The sequence below is a fragment of the Somniosus microcephalus genome, chromosome 1 (genome assembly GCF_052327205.1).
Source record: "Somniosus microcephalus isolate GS21.2 chromosome 1, FLI_Smic_1.0, whole genome shotgun sequence".
Taxonomy (NCBI): Eukaryota; Metazoa; Chordata; class Chondrichthyes; order Squaliformes; family Somniosidae; genus Somniosus; species Somniosus microcephalus.
Genome location: NC_140987.1, coordinates 76,921,082 through 76,938,036, shown reverse-complemented (window position 1 = coordinate 76,938,036; position 16,955 = coordinate 76,921,082). Strand labels below are relative to the sequence as shown.

Below are 16,955 nucleotides of genomic sequence, written 5' to 3'. Positions count from 1 at the left end.
TGAGTGTGCGACCCACTGAGCCACAACTGACAGTCTCAATTTAAAATTCTCATCCTGGTTTTCAAATCCCTCCATGGCCTCGCCCGTCCCCATCTCGGTCATTTCCTCCAGCTCTACAAGCCTTCGAGATCTCGGCGCTCCTCCAATTCTGGCCTCTTGCACAGCCCCAATTTTTAAAATCGCTCCACCCTTGGTGGCTGTGCCTTCAGCTGTCTAGGCCCAAAGCTCTGGAATTCCTTCCCTAAACCTCTCTTCTCCTTTAGAACCTACCTTTTTGACCAAACTTTTGTTCATCTGTCCTATTATTATCTACTAATGTGGCTCGGTGTCCAATTTTGTTTGATAACGCTCCTGTGCAGCACCTTGGGGCGGTTTACTACGTTAAAGGCGCTATAAAAATGTAAGTTGATGTTGTCTATACAATGCAACAATCGACTGGACAATGCCGACTATTGAGCTTATGGGCATTTCATCAACTCCTTTGGCAGGAGGAGTCCGTAGTTAGCAAATAAATCTGTCAACAAAAGGGCACCAAAAATTAAGTAGCTTAGCTTAAAATCAATTAAAATTAAGGATCAGCAGTCTACAAGAAACAGCAAGAATCCAGCAGACAAGTCAGCAAGTGAACTATGGACTACAAACTATTCCACCAAAAAAGGAAGTTGTACAGTAAAATTAGAGAACCAACATATACTGCAAGCAGGTCTTAAACATACTAGACAACTGAACCACTCTGAAAAGGGATTTGTAATTGTTTTTAAATTGGGAAGAGCCCTAAGCCACACATTATTTACTGCGATCAATCACAAGTGACCCAAACACTTCAAATGAGGACGGTGCATCATCAAACTTCTACAACAATAACTGCTGCCAGCATTCCAATTCAATATAGAGTGAGAGAGAGAGGGAGAGAGAGAGAGAGAGAGAGACACAGACAGACAGAGAGAGAGAGAGAGAGAGACACAGACAGACACAGAGAGAGAGACACAGACAGAGAGAGAGAGAGAGAGAGAGAGAGAGAGAGAGAGAGAGAGCACGACACACACACAAATTGAGACAAACAGAGACACAAAGAAATAAAAAAAATCAATGCTAGAAATAGGGGCTCGTCATAAAGAGAACCAGAAAGACAAACTTACTGTGCAGAGACGCTGTGAAGACTGTTTGGCAACACCACCCGCACAGGAATGACAGAACAGACCATATAGATTGATTTGCTAGTGTAATCTCTGTTTACATAGGTCGTCTAGCTCTATTCAAGAGGAAAAAGAGAGGCGGCCTCTGGAGTACACTGCATAGCAATTAGTCACAGCCCTTAAAAGGGTGTTTTCAGCTCATTACACAATAGCTTTTTGACACGTGCTGACACAATCCAGCTGACAAAAACTAGAACGAACCTGCATTTATATAGTGCCTTTCATGACCTCAGGACGTCCCAAAAGCACATTACAACCAATGAAGTACTTTAAAACCGGTCACTATTGTAATATAGGGAAACACGGCAGCCGATTTGCGCACAGCAATTAGATAATGATCAGATAATGTTTTTTAGTGATTGGTTGAGGGCGATAACTGCTGGCCAGGAAACTGGGGAGAACTTCACTGCTCTTCTTAGATATAGTGCCCTGGGATCTTTCACATCCACCCGAGGGGGCAGAGGGCCCCCCAGTTTAACAGCTTATCTGAAAGACAGCACCTCGGACAGTGCAGCACTCCCCCAGTACTGCACTAAAGGGTCAGCCTAGATTATGTCCACAACCTTCTGACTCAGAGGTGAGTGCTACAGTTGAGCCATGGCAAAAAGAAACACCAATGATGGTTTGCACGCACTGGCTGGATGGTAAACAAAACTCTTCACATACCCGCACCTTCCCCCGATCCATCATACGCACATCAGTACCTGGTACTTTTAGCCATCATTACAATTATACAACGCAAATAAAAATTATAATCAAAAGGTCTTTTAAGTGGAAATAAAAGCAAGGCGAGATGTAATAGAGGTTTGCTCCAGATTCTAGTAAATGGCATTGAAAAATTACACACAAAAAATGGAGTTTGTGGATTCCAGGTATTTGTTGTCCTTTTTGCAGGGATAGTACAGGTTTGATACCAATGAACAGAAGGGTGTTAATACTACATAATAACAACAGAAGACGCTGGAAAAGCTCAACAGGCCAGGCAACATCCGTGGAGAGAGAAATAGAGTCAACGGTCGCAGAGTTTTTCCAGCGTCTTCTGTTGTTATTTCGGACTTCCAGCATCCGCAGTATTTTGCTATCGTATTGGTGTTAATACTATAGTGCCCAAGCCATTCAACTTCTATTACTGTTATACTCTAACTATTTACTCAGCAAGACTCTGCACAGTCCAGAACTGGGGCAGGGGGTGAGCCGTGAATTTCCACACCGTGCATCTTGTCTTCTTCCTGCTCAAAAATGCGCTGCAATTCTGCATTTTTATTTTAAATGCCCAAGGCAGTAAAGCGCTGGGTTTTTTTTTTAAAAGCGCGTCATGCAACAAATCCACCTACCAGCATACATGAGCAAATAATTCAAAATGGGCAAATAATGTGATCATATTAAATTAACCATGCTTTTGTCCGCGCTTAGCACCGAATTTGCAGACAGGCCAAGCTGTCATCGATTGAAAAATATCGGTAGGTTCACAAGAAAGAAAACGCTCACCTAAACATGGGGAGCAAACTGAAGGTCAGCACTTCAAAAACCGAAGTACAATCTTCAAATCGAAAAAAAAATAACTAAGCCAATGTATATATACATTTAAAAAGTTATGCATTGGTAGGAGTAAACAAACCCTCCAGCAAAGAAACTAAAAATAGTCTGGTGTAGCTGCCTTACCTTCTCACTCTGAAGACCAATGCAGAGTGCCGAGTCGAGCTGAGCAAGTTGTGTGGAGGACGAGATACACCAGCCCAGGGTTTGACCGCTCTCTCTCTCTCTCGGTCTCCCACTTCTCGCCTGCTCTGCTGTCTCGGGCAGATTCTTAAAACCTCACAGCACGGCTGCCAGGGGAGGCTGAGAGCCGAGCTCCGCACTTTTCTTTATAATCCAAACGCCGGGACTGTCACCCGGTGCCACGGCACATGACAGCTAAACGGGAGGAGAGATCGATCCGTGGGAGGTCCTTGGCATTTCCCCAACATGCATGTGTTGCACATGTAGCTGCCACTCGCCGAGCCGGAATGCTGGGCACTGCTCCAGGCTACGGATTATGCACAGGAGCGAGTGAGTCACCTCTTGTTGTAGATCAAGCGCTTGGATCTAGTTTTAAATCCGATTAAATACAAACCCAGTAAGGGGAAAGATTCCTCACCCCCCCCAAACCAATTACCCAAATAAAAATTACATTTCGAGGAGCAACCCTGCACTATTATAAATAGGTACTGTAACTTGTACACAAAAAAACTCTGTAGGGTCCAGCCAGCGGCTATCGGCATGCTGCTGATCTGCTCCACTTCAGATACTGATCTTGGGCTGACAGATCCCGTTTCTACACGCACTAAAAGAAACACAAAGTTTTAAAGAGAGAGAGAGAGAGAGACACACACACACACACACACACACACACAAAGAAAGAGCAGCGAGACAGGAACAGAGGACACACAAGAGAGGACAGATGACAGAGAAAGAGCGAGGGAGAGGGGGCAGAGGAGAGAGGGAGAGAAACAGAAATGCATTTCCTCCTAAAATGCGAAAAATTCAACACATCAAGAAACATATTATTCAACAAGCTAAGCCAAACAACCCCAGATTTCAAGGAATTGGATGATCTGTCAAAATTGAGATTAGTCCTAGGAGAAGGAGACAGACCATACCTTGGGGCCAAATATGTAACAACATGTCACAACCTGAGGACTGTTTAAAAGTAAGACTGTTTAAAATTAATATTGAACGTACCAAATGAAGTAGAAAGACTGTTTAAAATTAATATTGTTTAAAAGTAATATTGTATGTACCCAACAAATGTCAAATCGATTGACACCTACAGAATGTTGGAAAACTGTACCTTTTTGCTATGTAAGCTTTGGCAATATGGTTCTCTGTAAACTTTCATGCCAATAAAGCATTTGAACTGAACTGAACTGACTGGTGTGCTAACTTCAGGAGTGATTGAAATTACATTTTAGTATAGTTTATTCCTGTAAACATCTGTAGTTCATACCCCATAACCCCTCCTTCACATGGAGGGACCAGGAGAGAGATGGCAAAAGAGAAGCTTTGGGAACATAAATTCTGGTAACTTCAGCAGTTGAAAAAGACTCAACAAATCTGCCTAAATAGTGCTGTGGTTTTTCCGCTCCACACCTTCATAATAGGTTTTCAATTTGCCCTGTAGCGGGTCTAACAACTCAAAACTCATGTCCTTGGGTTAAACTCACTAGAAATGAGCAAATAATTCTGAATTCGTTGCTTTTCAGTAAAATCTTGCCTCACCTATATTTCAGTAAATTAGCATGGTTCAGATCCTTATTTAAACCAATAGAAGAGTGTACCATTTAATTATTTTTTCTACTGAGAACAGGTTTAATGTGCCTCCCTATAAATTTAATGTGTGATGTGATACACATTTTTAACTATATATATATATATATATATATTTATAAACATGCAGGCATGTATAAGAACATAAGAAATAGGAGCAGGAGTAGGCCAATCGGCCCCTCGAGCCTGCTCTGCCATTCAATAAGATCGTGGCTGATCTGATCCTAACCGCCAATCCACTATCACAGAACCATCTCCTGAATCTAACAGAATGAGACACACGAAATAGGAGCAGGATCAGGCTACACGGCCCCTGGGCCCACTCCGCTACCCACAGGGCCATGTCCGATCCGAACCTAGACTCATGTCCAAATTCCTGCCCGCTCCCCGTAACCCTTAATTCCCTTTACTTCTAGGTGATATACCTATCAATTCATCCAATGAAAAGCGACGAGTTAAGAAAGTAACTATAGGTTTTTATTGGCTAAATAACAGAGCCCACCCTCGTGGGTGATCGGATCCAACAAGGAGGAATACCAGCCAGTCGATCACCTTTATACCTGGGCAGGTAGGTGGAGCCATGGGCGGAGTCAGCAGTGGTCAGCCCAGGTATAACAGCGTGACAAGAGGCGACCTCGTATAGTGATACAACAGTGTGAACAGTGATAACCATAGAGTAACGATATAACAGTGATAACTATAGTGTAACGATAGTGAACGACAAAAGTGGTTTACCACATTCACCCCTTGTTTAGATTTGAGTCCGGCGGGGTGATGTGTACTACCAGTTCTGGTATGTCAGTCTGTCCGGGGGCCTCGTAAGCCTTTTCGATCGTCGCAGCGGCGGTGTTGCATTCTCCGGTGGTGATGCTGGTGTCTGCGTGGTCGGCGAGGGCTCGTGGGGTTCCGGCATGCCGTCTACCTGAGCTGGAATCGGGGGGGGGGGGGGGGGGGGGGTGAAGGTGGTGTCTCCGGAATGCCCGAGGGTGCGAGGTCTCGCAAGGAGACTGTGTCCTCCCGCCCGTCTGGGTATGCCACATAGGCGTACTGAGGGTTGGCGTGCAGGAGGTTCACCCTCTCGACCAGGGGGTCCGTTTTATGGGCCCTCACGTGCTTTCGCAGCAGGACGGGCCCCGGAGAGGTCAGCCAGGTTGGTAGTGTGGTTCCCGTAGTCGACTTCCTGGGGAAAACAAACATTCGTTCATGGGGGGTGGCGTTAATGGCAGTGCAAAGTAGTGACTGGATGGAATGCAGCGCTGCCGGGAGGACTTCCTGCCAGCGGGAGGTTGGGAGGCCCTTAGACTTTAAGGCTAAGAGGACGGCCTTCCATACAGTCGCGTTCTCTCTTTCCACCTGGCTGTTCCCTCGAGGGTTGTAGCTGGTGGTCCTGCTTGCAGCAATACCTCTTGCTAGTAGGAACTGGCGGAGTTCCTCGCTCATGAAGGAGGAGCCCCGGTCACTATGTATATAGTTTGGGAACCCGAACAAGGCGAAGAGGTCGTTCAGGCATTTAATGACCGTGGTACTGGTCATGTCTGGGCAGGGGAAGGCGAAGGGGAAACGGGAGTACTCATCAACAATGTTGAGGAAGTACACATTACGGTCAGAGGACGGGAGGGGCCCCTTAAAATCGATGCTCAAGCGCTTGAAGGGGCGGGTGGCCTTGATCAGGCTTGCTCTGTCCGGCCTAAAGAAATGCGGTTTGCACTCGGCACAGGTCTGGCAGTTCCTGGTCATGGTCCTGACCTCCTCGATGGAGTAGGGCAGGTTGCGGGCCTTAATGAAATGGTAAAGTCTGGTGACTCCGGGGTGGCAGAGGTCGTTGTGGAGGGTCTGAAGTCTATCAATTTGCGCGTTGGCGCATGTAATTCGTGATAGAGCATCAGGGGGTTCGTTCAGCTTACCTGGCCGGTACAAGATATCATAATCATAGGTGGAGAGTTCGATTCTCCACCTCAAGATCTTGTCGTTCTTGATTTTACCCCTCAGCTTGTTATTAAACATAAAAGCGACCGAACGCTGGTCGGTGAGGAGGGTAAATCGTTTGCCCGCCAGGTAGTGCCTCCAGCGTCGTACAGCCTCCACAATCGCCTGGGCCTCCTTCTCGACCGACGAGTGTCGGATCTCAGGGCCCTGTAGGGTCCTTGAGAAGAAGGCCACCGGTCTCCCCTCCTGGTTAAGGGTAGCGGCTAGGGCGAAGTCGGATGCATTGCTCTCCACTTGGAAGGGGATGGACTCATCCACCGCATGCATTGTGGCCTTAGCAATGTCTCCCTTAATGAGGGAGAAGGCAGCGCACGCTTCCTCCGTAAGGGGGAAGGATGTGGACTTCATGAGGGGTCTGGCTTTGTCCGCATAATTGGGCACCCATTGGGCATAGTAGGCGAAGAGCCCCAGGGTTCTCTTCAGCGCCTTTGGGCAGTGGGGGAGGGGTAACTCCATGAGGGGGCGCATTCTTTCGGGGTCGGGGCCGATGAGTCCGTCCTCTACTACGCAGCCGAGGATGGCAAGGCGTGAGGTGTTAAACACACATTTCTCCTTATTGTAGGTGAGGTTCAGCCGTTGGGCCGTACGGAGGAATCTCTCCAGATTAACATCATGGTCCTGCCGGTCGCGGCCGCAGATGGTGACGTTATCTAGATAGGGGAACGTGGCGTGCAGCCCGTTCTGGTCAACCATCCGGTCCATCTCCCTTTGGAAGACCGAAACCCCGTTGGTGACGCCGAAGGGAACCCTAAGGAAGTGGTAGAGGCGGCCATTCACCTCGAAGGCGGTATACTGGCGGTCCTCAGGGCGGATAGGGAGTTGGTGGTAGGCCGACTTAAGGTCGATGGTAGAGAATACTCGGTATTGTGCAATCTGATTGACCATATCAGATATGCGGGGAAGGGGGTATGCGTCCAGCTGGGTGTACCGGTTTATGGTCTGGCTGTAGTCGATGACCAGGCGGTTTTTATTGCCGGTCTTAACGACCACGACCTGGGCACGCCAGGGGCTGCTGCTCCCCTCGATGATGCCCTCCTTCAGGAGACGCTGCACCTCAGAGCTAATGAAGGCTCTGTGCCCGGCGCTGTACCGCCTGCTCTTGGTAGCGACGGGTTTGCAGTCGGGGGTGAGGTTAGCGAACAGGGAAGGTGGCGGGACCTTGAGGGTGGATAGGCCGCAGGTGTTACGCGGTGGGCAGTTTAAAGGCTGCTGGTTGTCGACTGTGAGTGGGGGGAGGGGTCCGCCGTATGCTAGAGTGACGCTTTGGAGGTGGGATTGGAAGTCCAGCCCTAGTAGGACGGCAGCGCAGAGCTGGGGGAGAACGAGGAGTTTAAAATTTTTATACTCCGTGCCCTTAACCGACAGGGTCACGACACAGTAGCCGCTGATGTCTGTGGCGTGGGACCTCGATGCCATCGAGATCCGGTTGCGCGTTGGCCGGACAGTGAGGGAGTAGTGGCTCACCGTGTCTGGGTGGATGAAACTCTCCGTGCTTCCGCTGTCGAACAGGCAGGTCGTGGCGCGGCCGTTTACTTTGATGTCCATCATGGACTTGGACAGGTGGTGCGGGCGGGCTTGGTCCAGTGTGACGGAGGCTAGTGTGTGGCTCAGCGAGCTGCCGTAGTCTGCGGGTGAGGCGGTGGTCGAGTCCGGAGGAGAGGTGGCGGTCGAGCGTGGAGGGTAAAATGGCGGCGCTACCCACAGGGCCATGTCCGATCCGAACCTAGACTTATGTCCAAATTCCTGCCCGCTCCCTGTAACCCTTAATTCCCTTTACTTCTAGGAAACTGTCTATTTCTGTTTTAAATTTATGTAATGATGTAGCTTCTACAGCTTTTTGGGGCAGCATATTCCATGGACCTACCACCCTCAGTGAAGTAGTTCCTCCTCATCTCAGTTTTGAAAGAGCAGCCCCTTATTCTAAGACTATGCCCCCTAGTTCTATTTTCACCCATCATCGGGAACATCCTCCCCGCATCCACCCGATCCAACCCCTTCACAATCTTATATGTTTCAATAAGATTGCCTCTCATTCTTCTGAACTCCAATGAGTAGAGTCCCAATCTACTCAACCTCTCCTCATATGTCCATCCCCTCATCCCCGGGATTAACCGAGTGAACCTTCTTTGTACTGACTCGAGAGCAAGTATGTCCTTTCTTAAGTATGGACACCAAAACTGTACGCAGTATTCCAGGTGCGGTCTCACCAATACCTTGTACAACTGAAGCAATACCTCCCTATTTTTATATTCTATCCCCCTAGCAATGAAAGCCAACATTCCATTGGCCTTCTTAATTACTTGCTGCACCTGCATACTAACCTTTTGAGTTTCGTGCACCAGGACCCCCAGATCCCTTTGTACTACAGTACTTTCCAGTTTCTTGCCATTAAGATAATAACTTGCTCTACGATTTTTCCTGCCAAAGTGCATAACCTCACACTTTCCAGTATTGTATTCCATCTGCCAAATCTCTGCCCACTTACTTAGACTCTGCCTGTCTATGTCCCCTTGCAGGTTTTTTTATGTCCTCCTCACTCACTACTTTCCCTCCCATCTTAGTATCATCTGCAAACTTTGATATGTTACTCGGTCCCCTCCTCCAAATCATTAATATAGATTGTACACTCGGTCCCCTCCTCCAAATCGTTACTATAGATTGTAAAGAGTTGGGGACCCAGCACTGACCCCTGCGGAACACCACTAGTTACTGATTGCCAGTCTGAGAATGAACCATTTATCCCAACTCTCTGCCTTCTGTTAGATAACCAATCCTCTATCCATGCGAGAATATTACCCCCAATCCCGTGATTTTTTATCTTGAGCAATAATCTTTTGTGTGGCACCTTGTCAAATGCCTTTTGGAAGTCTAAATACACTACGTCCACTGGTTCCCCTTTATCCACCCTATATGTTACTTCCTCAAAGAACTCCAGCAAATTTGTCAAACATGACTTCCCCTTCATAAAACCATGCTGACTTTGTCCTATTAAATTATGATTATCCAAATGTCCTGTTACTGTCTCCTTAATAATGGACTCCAAAATTTTACCTACCACAGATGTTAGGTTAACCGGTCTATAGTTTCCAGCCTTCTGTCTACTGCCCTTTTTAAATAAGGGTGTTACATTAGCAGTTTTCCAGTCTGCCGGGACCTTTGCCGAGTCCAGGGAGTTTTGGAAAATTATTACCAATGCATCCACAATCCCTACCGCCACTTCCCTCAAGACCCTAGGATGTAAGCCATCAGGTCCAGGTGATTTATCCGCCTTGAGTCCCATTATTTTACCGAGTACCACTTCCTTAGTGATTTTGATCGTGTTTAGCTCCTTCCCCCCCCCCCCTTTAGGCCCCTGTTTGTCCAGTGTTGGGATATTGTTAGTGTCTTCTACTGTAAAGACTGATATAAAATATTCATTCAGTGTTTTTGCCATCTCCATATTTCCCACCATTAATTTCCCGGTCTCATCCTCTAAGGGACCAACATTTACTTTAGCCACCCTTTTTCTTTTTATATAACTATAAAAACTCTTACTATCTGGAGTGTTGATAACCAGAGGACAGATTCAAGATAATTGGCAAAAGAACCGGGTCGGGGGAGTCCAGAACCAGGGGTCACAGTCTAAGGATAAGGGGTAGGCCATTTAGGACAGAGATGAGGAGGAATTTCTTCACCCAGAGAGTGGTGAACCTGTGGAATTCTCTACCACAGAAGGCAGTTGAGGCCAATTCATTAAATATATTCAAGAAGGAGTTAGATATATTTCTTAAGGCTAAAGGGATATGGGGAGAAGGCAAGGACAGGGTACTGAGTTTGGATGATCAGCCATGATCTCATTGAATGGCGGAGCAGGCTCGAGGGGCCGAATGGCCTACTCCTGCTCCTATCTTCTATGTTTCTATGAAGTTTAGGAGTTTTTTTTTAATGCAGCATGTTATAATGACCTGGAATGCACTGCCTGAAAGGGTGGTGGAAGCAGATTCAATAGTAACTTGCAAAAAGTTGGATATATAGTTGGAACAGAAAAATTTGTAGAGCTATGGGGAAAGAGGCGAGTGGGACTAATTAGAAAGCTTTTTTAAAGAGCTGGCACAGGCACGATGGGCCGAACGGCCTCCTCCTGTGCTAGAATTCTAAGATGCTCTCCCAAGAGGGCAGAGGTCACCTTCTTTGGAGTTACAGAAATGCAAGATAATATTTCCCATAATGTCAGAATTCAAACTCTTCCTGCCATGATTTAGAATGAATCCTGTTGGATGGAGGCAGAAGAGGAGCTAAATAAGAGTGAGAAAGAAATAAAGGAGCGAGAGAAAAATAAAAGGAGCAAGAGAGCTAAGAAAGAGAAAGAGGAGGAACAGAGAGAAAAAGAAAAAAAAGTTGCCAAGCATTTAGAAAACAAAGCTGTTTTGTATCTGGACATCAGTCATCTTTCCTGTTGGTTTAATTCCCCAATTGCATATCCTCTGCATTACTCATAGTTAGTAAATTATAAAAGGCAATTATACAACCATTGGCATATATAGAATCTCAGTAATACAGTGGGACTTCTTAGAAGGGATGGGTTAGGGATATGGTTTGTGCCATAGGGAGGAGCTGCTTTATTGATGTGAAACTTAAGACTATGGTATTTAAATTAGTAATTTCTAATAGCCACTTATTCATTTAACATTATTAGTTGTTAACACGAATAGATAATGGACTACAGACTCGGCAACGAAAAAAAAATTTAGACTGGCAAAAAAGATAGAAAAGTAAAATTTCTGCAGATAATACTAGAGAAAAAATAATGCAAACCATTAAACTACTCCATTGAATCAAAACTCCAATAGTTCTCCTCTCTACCCCCAACAAATTGGAACACTGTACGGGCAAGATAATGGGCCAAAACAGAGTTTCATTTTAAAATCACCACAGGACCAGGCATATGAAAAACCACCAAAACATACAACAAAAGACACAGGAAGAGTTGTAGTTTCCTCGGTTTGATCATTCTAGTGAAGTAGATGTGCAAGCCATGGTGGAAGAATGATACTTGCCGCATTTGGCAATGTACAGAGTATTGCTCTGGTCCAAAAATACATCATAAAAATCAAGCTGCCCGCTTGGCTCAGTTAGTAGCACTCCAGTTGGCAGCGAAGCACTTTGGGACACCCTGCGGTTGTGAAAGGGGCTATATAAATGCAAGTTGTTTCTTTCTTGTCCAAGTTAGAAGATTGGAGGGTTCAAGTCTGAAGCAAAGACTTGAGCACATAATCCAAGGGGACGATTCAGTGCTGCGCTGTTGGAGGTGCCGTCTTTTGCATGTTAATTCGCGGCCCCGTGCCTGTTCAGAAAGGGTAAAAGATCCCAGGGCATATTCAATGACGAGCAGCGGAGTTCTCCTGGAGTCCTGGGAAATATTCCTCCCTCAACCAATCCTGCCAAAAATAGATTAAAGTGGGCATTTATGTCATTGCTATTTGTGAGACCTTGCTAGAAGCAAATTGGCTGCTGCATTCACTATATAACAGGTGACATCACTTCAAAAGTACTTCATTGGCAATAAAGTTCTGAAGATATGATAAAAGGAGCTATATAATTTAAAGACATGACAATGAGGGGACAAGAAACAGATTTTACTCATTAATGGTCGTTCCTCAACGTCTCGTGCAGAATGACTCCCATCGAAAGCCCAGACAGCATCTGCTCATCAAGGGTTAATTAATTAAAAAAAGGTGCTTGAGCAGCACAGCCTGATTCCAGTAGCATAAAAGTGGGTAATTAGAACAGGCCAAAAATACACAGATTAATCCTACGCATCCAAAACAAAGACAGGCCAACTTTCCGGGCGTCGACCCTTCATGTGAATAGTTTATTGGCTTAAAGCTACTCACCACCACTGCCCCTTTGTAAGCAAGGCGGCTTCTGGGACAGGTGAAATAGTGTGTGGTGTAACAGTACTTTAAAATAGTCTTTTATGCATTTCGGGGATTTCATATTGATGTATTGGTGTATAGAAATTCATAAACGCTTGGTGACAGCTGTGTCCATAAACATGTGCAAGGCCTTCGAGAGGAAAGGCCTTCAATTTATAAAGTGCCTTTCACAACTTGCCCGTCCAAAGCACTTCACAGCCATGAAGTTCTTTTGAAGTGTAGTCACTGTTGTAATGCAGGAATTGCAGCTGCCAAATTGCTCACAGCAGGGTCCCACAAACAGCAATGAGCTAAAATGACCAGATCATTTGTTTGAGTCGGTTGAGGCATAAATAGGTCATAAGAACAGGAGTAGGCCATTTAGCCCCTCGCGCCTGTTCCGCCTTTCAATGAGATCATGGCTGATCTGCGACCTAACTCCACATATCCACCTTTGCCCCATTTCCCTTAATCCCTTTAACAAAAATCTATCAATCTCAGATTTACAATTAACAACTGATCTAGCATCAATTGCCATTTGCAGAAGAGCATTCCAAATTTTTACCACCCTTTGTGTGTAAATAAGTTTAATTTCACTCCTGAAAAGGTCTGGCTCTACTTTTTAGATTATGCCTCCTAATCCTAGAATCCCCAACCAGCAGAAATAGGCTAGATAGAGAGAAACTATCTGTTCCCCTTAATACTGTACCTTGAAAACTTCAATCAAATCACCCCTTAGCCATCTAAAATTCCAGGCACTAATACAATCCTAGTTTGTGTAATCTCTCCTTTTAATTTAACCCCTGGAGTCCAGGTATCATTCTGTATCTTGCACTGCCTCCAAGGCCAATATATCCCAAGGTGTGGTGTCCAGAACGGCTCACAGTACGCCAGGTGTGGTCTTACCAGGGCTTTATATAGCTGTAGCACAACTCCTTGTATTCAAGTCCTCTAGATATATATTGACCAGCATTTCTTTAGCCTTTCTGACTATTTTCTGTCCCTTTCATGACATTTTAATGATCTATGTACCTGGACCCCCCAAGTCTCTTTGGACGTCCACTGTTTTTAGCTTTTCACTATTTAGAAAGAATGTACCCTGTTCTCTCATTTTTAGGTCCAGGATGACCTCAAATTTGCCTACATTGAAATCCATTTGCCACAATTTTGCCCAGTCACTTAATATATCAATATGTCTTTGTAATTTTATGCTTTCATCTACACTGCCTACATTGGTCAGGACCAGAGCTCCCCGTAATTTTATGTCTGGGCTGCGTGGCCCATTCAGAAGTGCACGTGTGCATTTTTTCAAATTTAAAGTGGGCTCACCGGCTGCGCAGGACCCCTGGAGCACGGAGAAGCCATGCAGGTTAAAGGGAACATTGGTCAGAACTCTGAATAGCAACATGGATCTTTTCCGTCCACCTGAGAGAGCAGATGGGGTCCAAGTTTAACATCTCATCTGCAAGATGGCAACTCTGACAGTGCAGCTCTCCCTCAGTGCTGCACTGAAGTGTCAGCCTGGATTATGCACTCAAGGCTCTGGAGTGGGGCTTGAAGCCATGACCTTCTGACTCAGAAGCAAAAGTGCATTTCTTGCTTTCTTCGATCGAATCCACAGAACCTCAAGGCTGATTACAGGCCAGAGACAGTTTCTCTATTTATTAGGGATAATGTCCATTTAGTATATAAAAAACCTATGAACAGGGAAACAGAACTTTATAGAAGCTAAATGTAGTAGTGCAAGATAATCCAAAATCGAGACCTGGAGTTAGGAACTTTACACAGGCCAAGATTGCAAACAACCACTGCAACAGTGACAGAAGTATCTACTGTAGAGGACTCAACCCAACGATTGGGCTTTGAAGCCACTGCCAGGCAGGACAAGGAGACGGGAGCACAAAAGCAAAGAACATGCACAACCGTCAACAGGCTCGATCACTGGTAGTCTACTGTTTGAGTAAGCTATGCGGGCACTTATGGAGGAGTAGTGCAGGACTAGATTGAAGATCAGCAGGGAGGTTGTGCAGGCCGAGATACCACTACACAGGGGCTCTCTCAAGAGACAGGCTGTACATCACTCCATTAAGGCGGCACCTGATGCTTTGCAGCACCATGTATCCAGCTCCGTAAACTTCAGCACAGCCAGCCATGGGTGGAGTGTAATGCCCATTCCTTGGAGCAAGCTTCACATCTGGATTTTAGCTAGATTTAAAAAAAAACATGTACCTTGTTGGTAGTTCTGAACAACTGAAACTTTTGTTTTAAAGTGAACACAATTTATTTTTGTGTATGGGTTTAAAGTTTTTTGCTGATGCAGTCGTTCTCTTGTGTGTTGTGAACATCTGCATGTTGATCCATTTTAGAATAGCATTGGTGGGCCAAAATCAGATTTTTAGGATTTGCAGGATATTGACCCGGCAACGAGGAAGGAATGGCACTGTGCGGCTAAATCAGGATGGTGTATCACTCCTGCACGGGCCAACTTTGCTCAATGCTGCATCTACTGCGCCATGTCAGGGCAACGTAGCACCACACAACTGCCTGCTTATTGCTTCATCCATGGCTACTGCAAAAGGGCATCAGTTCCCACTGCCTGGTGATCTAAGCAATGTCAAAACAATTTGACATTCACAAGGGGAATAGATTTCAAAAAAATCAAGTGTAGATCCTGTGCCAGTATGTAGAGAATCTGCGTCCACCAGAGAAGCAGATAGGGCCTCGGTTTACTGTCTCATCTGAAAGACGGCATTTCCGACAGTGCAGTGCTCCCAGAGTTTCAGCATAGTTTATGTGATTAAGTCTTTGGAATGGGACTTGAACACAAACCTTTTGACTCACAGGAGAAAGCGAGCGAGAGCAAGGGTCCTACCAACTGAGCCAGGGATCCTTACCTCGGGACCTAGCCCTGTAAGTTTATGTAGTCTAAAATGTGTATTCAGTCCTCATCATCCCCACCAGGGTTTGGGGCAGAGAAAGAGAGTGAAGAAGAAAAGGGCTTAAGAAGTACATTTAAAGTTTTTTTTTAAATACCTTAGCTAAGAGAATTAAAGCCAACAATTCAAATACAGGGTGTGCCAGCCTGGTGTCAAATCCAACATCCAGGTATTACAAAAGCCTCACTTTCAAACTGACCATTCTTCTCATGCAATGCAGTTTCTGTCAGAAGGGTCTACCCAGAGTTCTATACCCAGCCCCTGTTCTGTAGTACATTGTGCACTGTGGTTTACATAGCTTTGCTATTTCCATTGACCTCCTACTTAGTAAATCTATAGAATTACTTTGAATAATGATTTTCCTGTCCATCACCATACGCACCTGGTGCTGCAACTGGACATCAATGTTTCGTCTTTTTTTTGTGAAAAAAATAGATCTCGCAACTTCCACCTCTTCACAATACAAGCTTGCTTTGTTCTCGGGCCGTGGGAGTCACTGGCAAGGCCAACTTGTCCAATCTCCAGTTGCTGAGAGGTGGTGGGTAGACCCCAGCCCCATCGCCTTTAACTACTGTAGTTCTGGCGATGAAGGCGCTGCCAAACAGGCAGTGGGTAGGTAATTCTAGGATATTGACCCAGCAGTATGTCCAAGTCAGAATGTTGAGAGACTTGGAGGGGAACCTGGAGTTGATGGTGTTGGCATGACATTGCTGCTCGTGTTTCTTGGTGGTAGAGGTGGTAGGGGAGGGAGGTGCTATTGCAGGAAGTTTGGAGAGATGTTGCAGTACATCCTGTAGCCAGTGTGTGCCGGTGATGGATATTGAGTGCAGTGGCAGGGGTGCCAGCCAATAGAACTAAACTGTCCTGGAAGGTGTCGAGCTTAAGTGCCATTGCAGCTGCACCCATCCAGACAAATGGTGATTATTCCATCACACTCCTGATTTGAGCCATGTAGGATGGGCTCGGAGGGGCCAGGAGTTGAGCCACTTGTCAGAGTACGCAACCACTGCTCTGCTCCAGTAGCCACTGTGTTGACCAGATTTGGCTGGTCAGTAGCAACTGGCACCACCACCAACTGCGCCTTCCCCACCCCACCTTCCCAAGATGTTGATAGTGGCAGGCTAGTCAATGGTGGTGCCATTGAAGCTGGGCTGGGACTTTCTCTTGATCAAGATAGGTATTATCTGGCACTGTGGTGGCATGAACGTAAAGCTGTCACTGGTCAGCACAGACTTGAATGTTGTCCGGGTCCTGCTGTAGGCTCCCATGTGCTGCTTCATGATCAGGAGTTGCGAATGAGGCTGCTCACTATGGATTCAGCAGCAAACAGCCCCACTCTTAACCCTATGACAGTGAAGGTCACCAATGAAGCAGCTGAAGAATGTTGCACCAATGATGCTTCCCAGAGGAACTCCTGCAGTAACGTCCCAAGACTGATCATAATGGGCCATCGACAATCACAACCATCTTCCTTTGTGCCAGGTAGGGAGCTTTCCCTTTTGACCTCAGTTTTGTTAGAGGTCCTTGGAGCCATACTCAGTCAAATGCTGCCTTGATGTCAATAGCAGCCCTCTAACCTGTCCTCTTTAGCTCTTTCATCCATGTCTGGATCAAGGGTGTGATGAGGTCTGGAGCCA

General features: G+C 46.0%; 1 protein-coding gene across 7 annotated transcripts in view; it reads right to left on the bottom strand.

Moving 5' to 3' along the window:
* Positions 1-16,955, bottom strand: part of LOC147124174 (sodium-dependent phosphate transporter 2-like) — a 166,059-nt gene that overhangs the window by 63,994 nt on the left and 85,110 nt on the right. Inside the window, exon 1 of one of the 7 annotated variants that reach the window (XM_085983409.1) lies at positions 2,859-3,276. The exons of 1 other annotated variant lie outside the window; for it this stretch is intronic. The gene's annotated coding sequence lies outside the window, so the exon portion shown is untranslated. Of the gene's footprint in view, positions 1-1,139; positions 1,239-2,858; positions 3,277-16,955 lie in introns of those variants that run through there. 5 more of the 7 variants (XM_085983384.1, XM_085983399.1, XM_085983391.1 and 2 more) reach the window with 5 other exon arrangements.